This window comes from Pan paniscus, chromosome 7 (assembly GCF_029289425.2).
Source record: "Pan paniscus chromosome 7, NHGRI_mPanPan1-v2.0_pri, whole genome shotgun sequence".
NCBI lineage: Eukaryota > Metazoa > Chordata > Mammalia > Primates > Hominidae > Pan > Pan paniscus.
In genome coordinates, this window is record NC_073256.2 from 124,538,093 (window position 1) to 124,550,038 (window position 11,946).

Here is an 11,946-nt window from a genome sequence, read left to right on the forward strand (position 1 = left end):
ACAGGACAGGGATTTTCACAATGCTTTTCCATACAATGTCTGGAATCTACAGACAACACAAGCAGTTAGGTCAGGGGTTGATTTTTAACTACCAGGCCCAGGGTGCACACCGGGCTATCTGCCTGTGGATTTCATTTCTGCCTTTTAGTTTTTACTTCTTTCTTTAGAGGCAGAAACTGGGCATGAGGGGTGGTCTCCTCCCTTAGTATATGCTACAGCTGCACCTCCCAGGTCCCGACTTCCCAGGTATCTTCCTTAACTTCTCTGTGTTGCTGGCTGCCCATTCTTTTCCAGCACCATTCCCATGTCCTGCCACACCTCTCCTCTTCTAACCCCAGCACTCTCCAGCACCACACTTTCTTCACTGACTGGAATGTCTGCCAGCTGTTTACCATGAGTCTTTGGCACATCTGTGTAGATCTCCTACTCTTTATTCATACTCAAATAAGTCCCCAGAGGACATCCTTGTGGTCTGTCCGGTGTCTGGGTCTCCATCATTCTAACTTGACTGCCATGTCTGGGTCTTCCCAACACATAGATCCACACAATTATCTTTTGTTCTTTATTGTTAACTTGAACTACTTTTAATAGCTTTGTCATGGATGAATGAACTTTTAAAAAGGGAAATGTGTCTTCCTTATATACATTTTTATACAAATTCTTGTTTTATAGTCCCTGAATGAGTTGATTTTTTCAGGAAAACACAATAGAGCACAGATGTGTGGGCCAAGGGTGCTTGCTACATAATATTCTGTAAAGGAAGCTTTCAGGCCTATGAATATTCATAACCAAAGATGGACATGTTTCCCATTTAGAGGGCTTAATATATATATATATTTTTGGTCAGATTTGTCAAAAGTTGGATTTATAAATTAAATCTGTGAACTATTTACTTAAAAATATCACTAGCAAAATGCATGAATGTATAATAAAGCCCATGAAGCCACTTAACTAAAAACATTGAACCTTTTAAACGTAAGCTTTCTTCACTAGGTTGGGGCCTGCTGGCTCATATTCTTGCCCAGAGGAATTTCTATTGTTTTTTTCCTCTGAGCCATTGAGAATAACAATGGCAAGAACGTGTTGACATGGCATGGTGTGTTGTGGTGCTACTGGGTGGGACCTTTGTCACATATCCATTTTGTAAAATTCACTGAAGGAAAAAATGCTGCAACATGAATTTCTATTCCTTCTGGTAACTGTGGCCATAGCAATTGCCTGAGACAAAATGGGCAATTGACTTCCTTTTCCCCAAAGTGGACATAAGCTAACAACATACTCTGGGGATGTAAACATTAGCTACTGTGTTTTATATTTTTTGATCTTCCAAGGTTTTTGCTTATGATGGGAAGACTCACACAGGGGCAGATAATAGTGGGCAAAACATTTTCAATTAGTAACAAAGTACATTCAGATTTTCACATGAAGAGGTTTTGAATACCTGAAACTTTGGAGTATCATTTCCCTGCTAATACTGGCATCTATCTATCTATCTATCTATCTATCTATCTATCTATCTATCTATCTATCTATAGATATATGCCAATATAGATATATGCAGATATATATATAGAAACAGATATATTCAAATTCCAGTAAAATGATAGGGTCATACAAATATATTCAGTTGACTGTGCTGTTTCAGAGAAGTTCAGGATAAGGTCACATATGAAAAGTGAGCCTGAGCTGCATTCTGGAGAAAACGCCAGTTTGGAATTTCCATTTTTAAGACACCCCTCCCCCCCAGCCAATAAAATATAGGTTATATGATTCCAGAGCTTTCAGTCAGAAAGGTTTCCTTTCAGGGCAGTAGGAAAAAACTGCAAGTTATTATAGACCACGGTATATATTTAGGGAGAATGGGTAGTAACACATAATTTCGACTTATTTCTGGACTCAATTAATGTGATTCCATATTATTTCAGACCATAGAGCAAAATTATCTGATAGAAGCTGATTCCTTTCCCAAATGAACTGGACTGTCATTTACTTTGATCAGTATTTTCTATTGGAACTACTACCAGCCAGATATTTTAAGAAAATAAAATCACATTTGTCTAATCCTATTGCAAATTAATAATACAAATAACAACTTAATAACACAAACTTGCAGGATATGTGCCTGTGCTTTCATTTTCCTGTTAGTTGGGTTTTGGTTGATAAGGGGGGATTGCCCATTAGCAGTTATCTGTCTGCACAGCCATCCTGGAATGTTCTAATGACTATCTACTTTTGTGATGTCACTGGTTAGATCAGTTAGAGTTGATGTATGGATTTGCATATCATGCTTTCAACTCCCAGCCACCTTGAAATTGAAATTAATTTTTTTCTGGTTACCTGAGAATTTATGCAACCCATAATTACCTGTAGCCCAGAGGCTAGAAAATGTGGAAAGTTTAACTAAATATGGCTACCCTCTTAAAGGAAAACAACAGACATTTACAGGAGGCATTTAAATAGGTTGAAATGTTGTCCGAGAAAAACTTGAGAATTAAGATTTTTTAAAAACAACAAAAAAACTATATTTACTTAGAAGCATTCAGAATGTCAAAAAAAAAGCTACAATTTTTTCTGCAATTACAGTGTAGTATTTACTACTACTCTGTTAACAGAGTAGTTAACAGAACAATTTCATGTAATTATTTCAGTGCATCTGAGACAAATGGGGATGAGAAAACCCCCATCCCTGTATACGATTAATCAGTGCTGTGTACCAAGAACCTACTTTAAATTTCCGTGACAATTTACAGCTCCCATACTGTACCAGGCAAGGTTAGTGTCTACTGAAACCACCACCAGGACAGAGCTATCTAAAGATACATTTGGTGATGTGCTAATTACACAAAATAAAGACACTGTGCAGTTTGAAAATAAACCTTAGACAGCATCACATTTTAATCTTTTTTCTTTAAAAGGAGTGAGTTGTATACAGGAGGATTAAATGATTTATAGACAAGAAAAACAACTGTTAGAACCAACTCATTCATTATGATCTTCATCATCTTCATCTTCCTTCTTCTCATCCTTTTCATCTTCCTCCTCTTGTTACTTTATCTTGCTTTTTTGCAGCCTTGATGACTACCTTTTATGCTGCATCAGGCTTTCCTTTAGCTCCATGTACAGCAATATATTTTCCATATTTTTCCTTCAGCTTTGCAGCCTTCTTTTCATAAGAGTGCATGTCATCTGCAGCAGTGTCATTCCACAACTCTTGTTTCTTCACATCTCCAATGGATAGGCCGGGATGTACTCCTTTGACTTTCGAGCAATACTCAGAACAGAACAAGAAAAAAGCTGAAGGAGGCCTCTTCTGTACATTGGAATCCTTGAACTTCTTTTTTATCTTCCCTTTAAGAGGGCTATAGGTTTCAATTTCTTTCTTAACGGGTCTTGTTCACCTTTGACATGTCTGCAAATTTTCTTTTTTCTTTAGCAGACATAGTCTTCCTCCTATCTGAGCACTTCTTCGAAAACTCTGAGAAGTTGACTGAAACATCTGGATGCTTCTTCTTGAGCTCCTCCTGACAAGTTTGCGCAAAGAATGCATATAATGACATTTTGCCTCTCGGCTTCTTAGGACCTCCTTTGCCCAGGCTTAGTTATCTTTCCTCAGCGAGGCACAGAATTGCTCAGTGCCCATTCAAGTCTCAAGTGCCCCAGTGCTGTCTCTACAGAGCTCAGTGTACTGTCAATTAAGATTCATAATTGATGGTGAACTACACATTTTAGAGGGCACATGCTGGTGCCCTCCTACTAAGAGGAATAGTCAAGATAGTCAGCATGCAGGAAGAATTTATCTTAGTCAAGATGAATGGATGTGTTCTCATTCAATCAGATGAATGAAAAAAAAAAAGAGTTAGAATTAAGAAATGTGCTTTTCTTTACATTGTCTGGTTAGTTTCCCCCAGATAACACCACTGAGCGGGTTAAAAGATGTGCCTCCAAGATGAAGAAAAATTGAAGTCTACAATATAGACTATCATGGCTCTCAAAGTGTTTGGGGTAAAAAAAATAAAATAAATAAATGAATAACAGTAATGCGGTAATGGAGAGAGCTGATCTGCCCAACCCACTGGAAATGACCCTGAGCATAGCTCCTTGGTAGGGAGTTTCCCAGACAGAGTGAATTGATGAGATGTGATGCTCATGAGAGGATTAGACCAGCCCCATGCATCTCAGTGGAGACATTGCTACTACAGCTATTATGGGGTAGCCACTCCCCAGGAAGTACTTCATGGCCCAAAAATAACTGATAGCTTTCAGAATTGTGACCTCTAAGATAAGGCATTATGGGCCTCTTTTCTGCCATCTAAAAAAAAATCAAATAGATGCTCTCCTGAATAAATGTGATTGCATACAAATTACTTAGTCAAAAATGTGTTCAAAGAAAAGAGTGTAAAACAAGTAAAAGCACTTAGCAAATATTTGTCACTTTTATCTTTATTATATCATATAAATATCTACTAAAAATAAGAAAAGCCTTAATAGTTTCAATAGACATGCATAAAATGTATAAATAACTAATCAATATTGAGAAAATGGAAACATTTTCAATATCAGTAATAACGTAATATAAATGAAAATGTCATTTCCTGTTAAAAAATAAAAGGGATATTCTCACCCTATTAATTGTAGCACAGAAAAATTATTAATGGAAATTATTTTCTAGTAATCAATTTGTCAGTTCAGTGTGATGGAAGCTCCATTCTAAGTCAGTACAGCCAAGAACCCAAGATTCCTGCCCTCTGCTCCAAGCTCCCAGTTAAGAGCTATGGTATCTCCCCAAGTGGGGCAGGAAACCAGCATTTCTCAATTTCTCAAAACCCGGCATTTCCCAAGTGGGGCAGGAAACCAGCCCCTTCAATTTTGTGCTACAGAGGCTATATTCTAGGTGAGTGAGGCCAAGAGGTTGGAAAAGGGCTTTCTCTACCCAAGCCCCTCTCAGGGTGAAGGCTGTACTCCAGGGGTAGCAGGCCAAGAATGCTGGGGCCCCAGTCTACCTCACCGGAGATCACTTGCAGGGAAAAAGTTCAGTCCTTGGAGAGGTAAGTTAAGAAGACTAGATGCCACTGTCCCTGCTGGGTGGCCTGCTCTTAAAGCAGGGCTATAACTCCATCCTGTTGAAAAAGTTCAGAGATTTTGCCCAGCAGGGAGAAGCAGGCCATAATAATACAAGGCCCTAACGCTCTCCTCAGGGAACTGACTTTATTTAGAACAGATGATGGGGGAGTTCAAGCCTAATAACACTTTTGGAAACCATGAGATTTTGGTGGTAAGAAATAAAGAGGAGGCTGGTAGTTCCATGAGAACAACAAACTAAATATTATACAAGTCCAGCTAATTTATTAGAATCAGGAACAGGAACAGCTAAAAAGAGTACTATTCAGGTTCAGAACTAACCTCCAAGTCTGGCCTCAAAAAGTATCCCTTCAAAGACGCTCAAATTTAATTGGATTAGACTGAAGCAATTTATGTCCCAGGGAAATGTTGAAAACAATAGAGTAATCAGATAGCAATAAATAGAAGCTAACAACTGGGTGTGATACCTAAAGAGGCAGATAGTTAAGAGAGATCAGGGAAAAAGACAAAAAGAGACCTTGCTGAAATTACTATCATAGCAGGGCACCTGTGCACATGTCCAAGGCTGTGCCCTGTGAGGCGCAGCATCAGAGGCTTCATACTGCTAGAGATACAGACATCACTAAAATAGTCCAGCCATGTTACTAAACAAATAAACAATAATCTGGTATACGGAGTGGGGAGGGTCAGTATTTAGAGCTGTTACACTATTTTATCTAAAATATCAATTTTTGACAAAAATTATGAGACATGCAAAGAAACAGAAAAATATGACTCATATGCATGTGGGTGAAGACGGGAGTGGGGTGAAACATTCAGAAATTACCATAAGAAGGCCCATATGTCAGACTTAACAAAGACTTCAAAGCAGCTATTACAAACGTGTTCAAAGAACTAAAGCAAACCATGATTAAAGAAAAAAAATATGATGATAATGTCTCAACAAATAGATACTATCAATAAAGAGAAACATTATAAAAAGAACCAATGGAAATTTTGGAGTTGAAAAGTAAAACTGAAATGAAAAATTCACTCAAGGGGCTCAACAGTACATTTAAACTGGCAGAAGAATCAATAAGCTTAAAGAACAATTGGTAGAGAGAGATGATGTAATCAGAAGAACAGAGAAAAATTAATAAAGTGAAAAAATAATAAAGAAAAATGAGAAATGTGGGACAGCACTAAGCTTGCCATGTTTGTTGGTAGAGTCAGAGTGGAAAGAGGAAAGTGTAGAGAAAATAATCAAAAAAAGAATACTCAAATTTGCTGAAAATCATTAATTTATACTTCATGTAACTCAAGGAATTCCCCATAAGATAAATGGAAAAGATCCATACACAGACACATCACAGAGAAAATGATGAAAGCCAAACATAAATAGAACATCTTGAAAGCTGTAAGAGAAAAACAACTCCTCACATACAAGAGAATAATATTAACAACTGACTTCTGATTAGAAACAATGAAGGCTAGAGGCAGTAGGATAACATATTAAAATTGCTGAAAGAAAAATAAATGATCACTAAGGATCTGATATCCAGCAGAACTATCTTTGAAAAGTGAAAGCAAAATGAAGACATTCCAAGACAGACAAAACCTAAAAACATTTTGCTAGAGACCTCCATTGCAAGAAATACTAAAGGAAGTCCTTTCAAGCTAAAAGCAAGTGACACCAGGCAGTAATTCAACGCGTGTAAAAATTGAAGAGCTTCAGTGAAAACAATTATATAGGTAGTTATAAATGATTGTAAAAACTACATATTTCTCCTTCTTCTTTTAACGGATCTAAAGTCACAGTGTTATTGGCCTATATATGGAAATATAACCTATTTGACAATAATAGCACAAAGAATTTGGAAGGGGGACCCACTTTTATTAAAGAAATACCACCACATGGTAACTTGAATCCACAGAAAGAAATGAAGAGATCATGAAAGAGTAAATAAGAAAATTAAAATTAATATAACAAACTACATAAATATAAACTAGATCTTTTTCCTTCTGTCAGCCTCTTTAGAACACATAATACAAAATAATAAATACAAAAATGTATTATTGGCTTTCTAACATATGTATATATCATACGTATGGCAACAATAGCATAAAAAAATGAAGGAGGAGAAAAGAGCTATATAGGAGTCACAACTCTATATCTAATTTGAGTAGTGTTATTCATAGTATACATCTGAAGGAGATTTCTATAAGATATATATGGTAAACCCTAAAGCAACCACTGAGAAATAACTTTAAAAAATAGTGAAAATATTATTAAAGGAATTAAATATGAGTAAGTCTTTGTGACTTGGGTTAAGTAAAGCCTTTTTAGATATGACGTTCAAAACACAAGCAAAGAAAGAAATATAGATAAATAGTTCATCAAAATTAAAATATTTTGCTTTTTAAAGGGTACCACCAAGTATGTGAAAGGACAACCCACATAATGCAAGAAAATACTGCATTGATAAGTGACTTGTATTTCTAATGTATAATAAGTTGTTGTTTTTTTTTTTAACGAAAGAAGGATTTGCTTTGTCACCCAGGCTGAGGTGCAATGGCATGATCATAGCTCACTGTAACTTCAAACTCCTGAGGTGAAGCAATCCTCCTGTCTCAGCATCTCAAGTAGCTGGGACTACAGATGTACACTGTCAAACCTGGTTAATTTTAAAAATTTTTAGTAGACATGAGGTCTTGCCATGTTGCCTAGGCTGTTCTCAAACTCCTAGGCTCAAGCAATCCTCCCGCTTTGGCCTCCCAACATGCTAGGATTACAGGCCTGAGCCACCATTCCCAGCCTGAAATCTTACAATAAAAGACATAACCCAATCAAAACATGGATTAAGGAATTGAAGAGACAATTCTCCAAAGGTGATTAAAAAAACAGATAAAAGATGCTCAGCATCATTATCCATCAGGGAAACATAGGATACATTCAAAACCACAATGAAATACCTCTGCATGCCCACTAGGATGGATTTAATTTTTAACAGGTAATACTAAATGATGGCAAGTATGTGGAAAAATTAGAACACTCATCCGTTGTTGGTGAGAATGCAAAATGATTAAAAAAAAACCAGCCTGGCAGTTTCTTAAAAGGTTAAACATAGAGTTACCATATTGCTCATCAACTCCACTCCTAGGAATACACCTAAGAGAAATGAAAACATATGTCCTTACAAAAACTTATACATAAATATCCATAGCAGCATTATTCATGATAGCCCCAAAGTGGAAACAACCCAAATGTCTATCAACTGAGGAATGGATAAACAAAATGTGGTCTGTGCATATATAAATATACACACACATACATACACACACATACACATATACATATATGTAATTCCATTTATATTAATTGTCAGTAATAGGCAAATCTATTGAGACAGAAAGTGATTAATGATCTCCTAAGAATGGGAAGACTGGGGCAAAATGGGAAGTGACTGCTAGTGGGTATGGGATTTCTTTCAGGGTAATACTAATAGTCTAAAATTTATGGTGGTAATGCTCGCACAACTCTGAATATACTAAAAACTACTGGATTGTGCACTTTAAATGGATGAACTATATGGTATGTGAATTTTGTATTGATGAAGCTGTTTTATGTAAATAAACTAATTAAAAGTATTAAATACATACAGCCCTTATTACAAAAGCTGCACCAATATACAACACTTCCTTCTCTATAGAAGTAGACTATTTCATAAACTCCCTATAATGTTAGATACCATGATTCCATGAAAATATTTAAAAATAAAGATTTCTATAATGGCAAGTTGCATGTAATTAAGTAGCAAAGTATGAAGAGATCTCAAGAATGAGAAGAAAGTGGCAAGATCCAGATTTCGGCAAGTCTTGGGGAGGGTTGTTCTGAAGAAGATGAAATTTGATGGAATCCTTAATGGATGGGGATCACTATTAAGTAACAATGCTCTCATGGATAATCATGTTTTGTTTTAAAAATGCTTTTTTCTTTCAAGTAGCTGCTATTTTGTCAGGCATTTTTTCATCACACATGAATTTTACAAATGAGAATACCACTGTTTTTAAAGAGGTAATTTTGCTAATTTTTACACAACCAGTATGTGGCAGAGTAAAGATAGAGTTCAGAAGTACTATATCACTCTGTGTTAATTATTGTTGTTTAAAACGCTGTATGATTCACAGAACATATTTTATTAAAACAGTTTTCATAGTATTTGAGTCAAAATGAAGAGAAAATTGAAATTCATGCTGAAAGTTATTAATTTATGGATAAATTCCAAAATTCCCAAAGTTCCTGAGACTTTCAAAAATATTAAGCCTTAAAATAGTAGATCATTTTAGTAATTTTTCCAAGTGAAAGTAATGTAATTTTTTCTCTTCCTGGACAGATATAAGTGAAAATTTTTATTTCTTGTTTAGTTCTTTAAAAAATAATTGTATTAGTCTGGTAAGTTAGGAAATAATATTCATATCTAAGAAACATCTTAAGAGGTTTCTTCTCTCTCAGGCTGGAACATGTAACATATTGAATACTTTTTCAAATCAACATATTATGGCAATGTCCCTTATGTAAATAAGAAGTCTTAACATAAGCAACATATAATATACTTAAATGTTACACTCATCTTTATGCTTTAGATAGTAAAGGGAGAGAAACATCAAAACTTGTGAGAATTTTAAAAATTATTTAATTGTTTGCAGTTATTTTCGTACAGAAAGAAATTCCCCAATGGAGACATAAACCAGCAATGGAATTTTGACAAGGAGGCTTGCGTTATTCCAATTATAATTTAGGTCACAAAGAATAATAAATATATTGCTTGTAACTTCCTGCTTGTGTGAATCCCTCAGAATCCCTTCCTATAGAATGGAATCTTTGATGAGGTCATGCCTTTGCAAACATCATTTCACCAACATCTGGTAGAAAGATACCTCGGGTTTGATTCAGACAGGTTGATTTAGACAGACTATGCTAATTAAAGGGGAGAGAAAGGGTGTCCTCCAATTAGCATAACCAAAGCTTAAACAGACTAGAACTTTACTTTTATGGATTGACTTATTTAACATTTTACAAATTTATAGACTTGTCTCCATTCACTTTATGGCAACCTGAACGATTCCCAGAGAGGCAAAATGCCCAACATGTCTTTGAGAACAGACATGTAGATTGCGTGCCAGCTGTCTATGTCTTTTGATATAAAGGGGAGATCTTTCTGCTTTTGAATTTGCAATGACTTATTCTTTTTGGCCAGCATAACAGAGATATCATGGATCAAGATGAAAGGTAGAAAGAGTAAAAGGTAGATCACAGGAAGCAATTACAGAACAGTAACACAGAGCAGGAAATGCTTGTTTAGATAAATGAGGCATATTAAAGGCTAAATGTCATTCATGGTGACTCCCATCTAGAAAGGATTTAAAACTCTAGGTTGAGATAAAAGCACATATGGCTTTTAAAAATACATGGTTAGCCAGGCACAGTGGCTTTCCCCTGTAATCCCAGCACTTTGGGAAGCTGAGGCCGGCAGGTGGCTTGAGCTTAGGAGTTGAAGACCAGCCTGGGCAATATGGCAAAACCCTGTCTCTACTAAAAATACAAAAATTAGCCAGGCATGGTGGTGTGCCTGTAGTCCTCACCTGAGAGTTCAAGGCTGCAGTGAGCTGTGATCATACCACGGCACTCCAGCCTGGGTGACAGAGTGAGACCCTGTTTCAAAAAAAAAAAAAAAAGAAGGAAAGAAAGAAAGAAAGAAAAAAGACATGATCACACAAGTACAATCCAAAGCCTTTAAAAAAAAAAAAAAAGGTTATGTAAGAAAGATGTCATTAATTAAACTCCCTTCCCACATACATACCAAAATGAATGACTACAGAAAAGCCTAATGCTGGAGAAAGACATCTCTGGACTTCACTTTTCTTATCTAAAAAAAATCATAATAAAAATACTTGCCAGCTTGAACTTGTGACCTCTGAAATTCTTCCCAAATTAGTTTTTCTGATTCTGGGTAAGATATACTTATTATAAGTTCAAGGTGTCACATCTACCAGGAGTATATGAATTTTCATAAGTAATGAAGAGCCTTCAAAGCTCAATGGGGTGAATCTCTAAGGATGAAATGTCATGCAGCCTGACAGGTTTGTGGTGGACATGTATGTGTGTGGTGGGGAGGAGGGGGAAAGTCTTCCCACCACCCTTAAATCATACGGCCGTTTTCCAAGCAATCCCTAACAAAGAGTTCTCAAGCTTAGCTTCACATTAGAATCTGGGGAGCTTTAAATAATCCTGATGCCCAGGCCACACCACAGACCAATGAAATCAGGATCCCCAGGGATGGAATCTGCACATCAATATTTTTTACAGGTTCCTAGGGAATTCCAATGTGCAGCCAATGATGAGCAACACCACGTCATGCCTTTAGTTCACAGAGGAGAAAACTGAGGTCCTCTGAAGTTAAATGATTGTGTTTATAGGTCAAGTAGTCATTGATGAAGTCAAGACAAGAGTCCAGGTCTCTCAGCAACTAATTCTCTTCTTTTCACCATACTCTTGTCATCCTACCTCTCCTTATTTCATATTGTTGCCTTTGAATTGGCCTGTGAGCTTAATTTCAGATCTTTCATTAGGTACTTTTACATACCCCATGCAAAGATGTGAGCAGCCTCTCCCAGTGCAATTTTCGCATATTATTTTCGTCTTCACAGGCATTGTTTTTCTAGGCTTGCCAACTTAGAGGCCACCCTAATTCTTCCATTTTATTAATGAGAAAATTGAGGCCCAGAGAAGTTAAGTGTCTAGCCTAGAATTACTCCAGTAAAGAGTAAAGTCCAGAACTGACATTGTTTATCATCTTATCTAAGTTGCTTCTACTCTTCCAAGCCCCC

The 11,946-nt window shown here is 36.4% G+C and overlaps 1 pseudogene; it reads right to left on the reverse strand.

The window, feature by feature from the left end:
- Window positions 1-2,979: 2,979 nt before the first annotated feature.
- On the reverse strand, window positions 2,980-3,599 carry LOC100980890 (high mobility group protein B1-like; annotated as a pseudogene).
- Window positions 3,600-11,946: the final 8,347 nt, after the last annotated feature.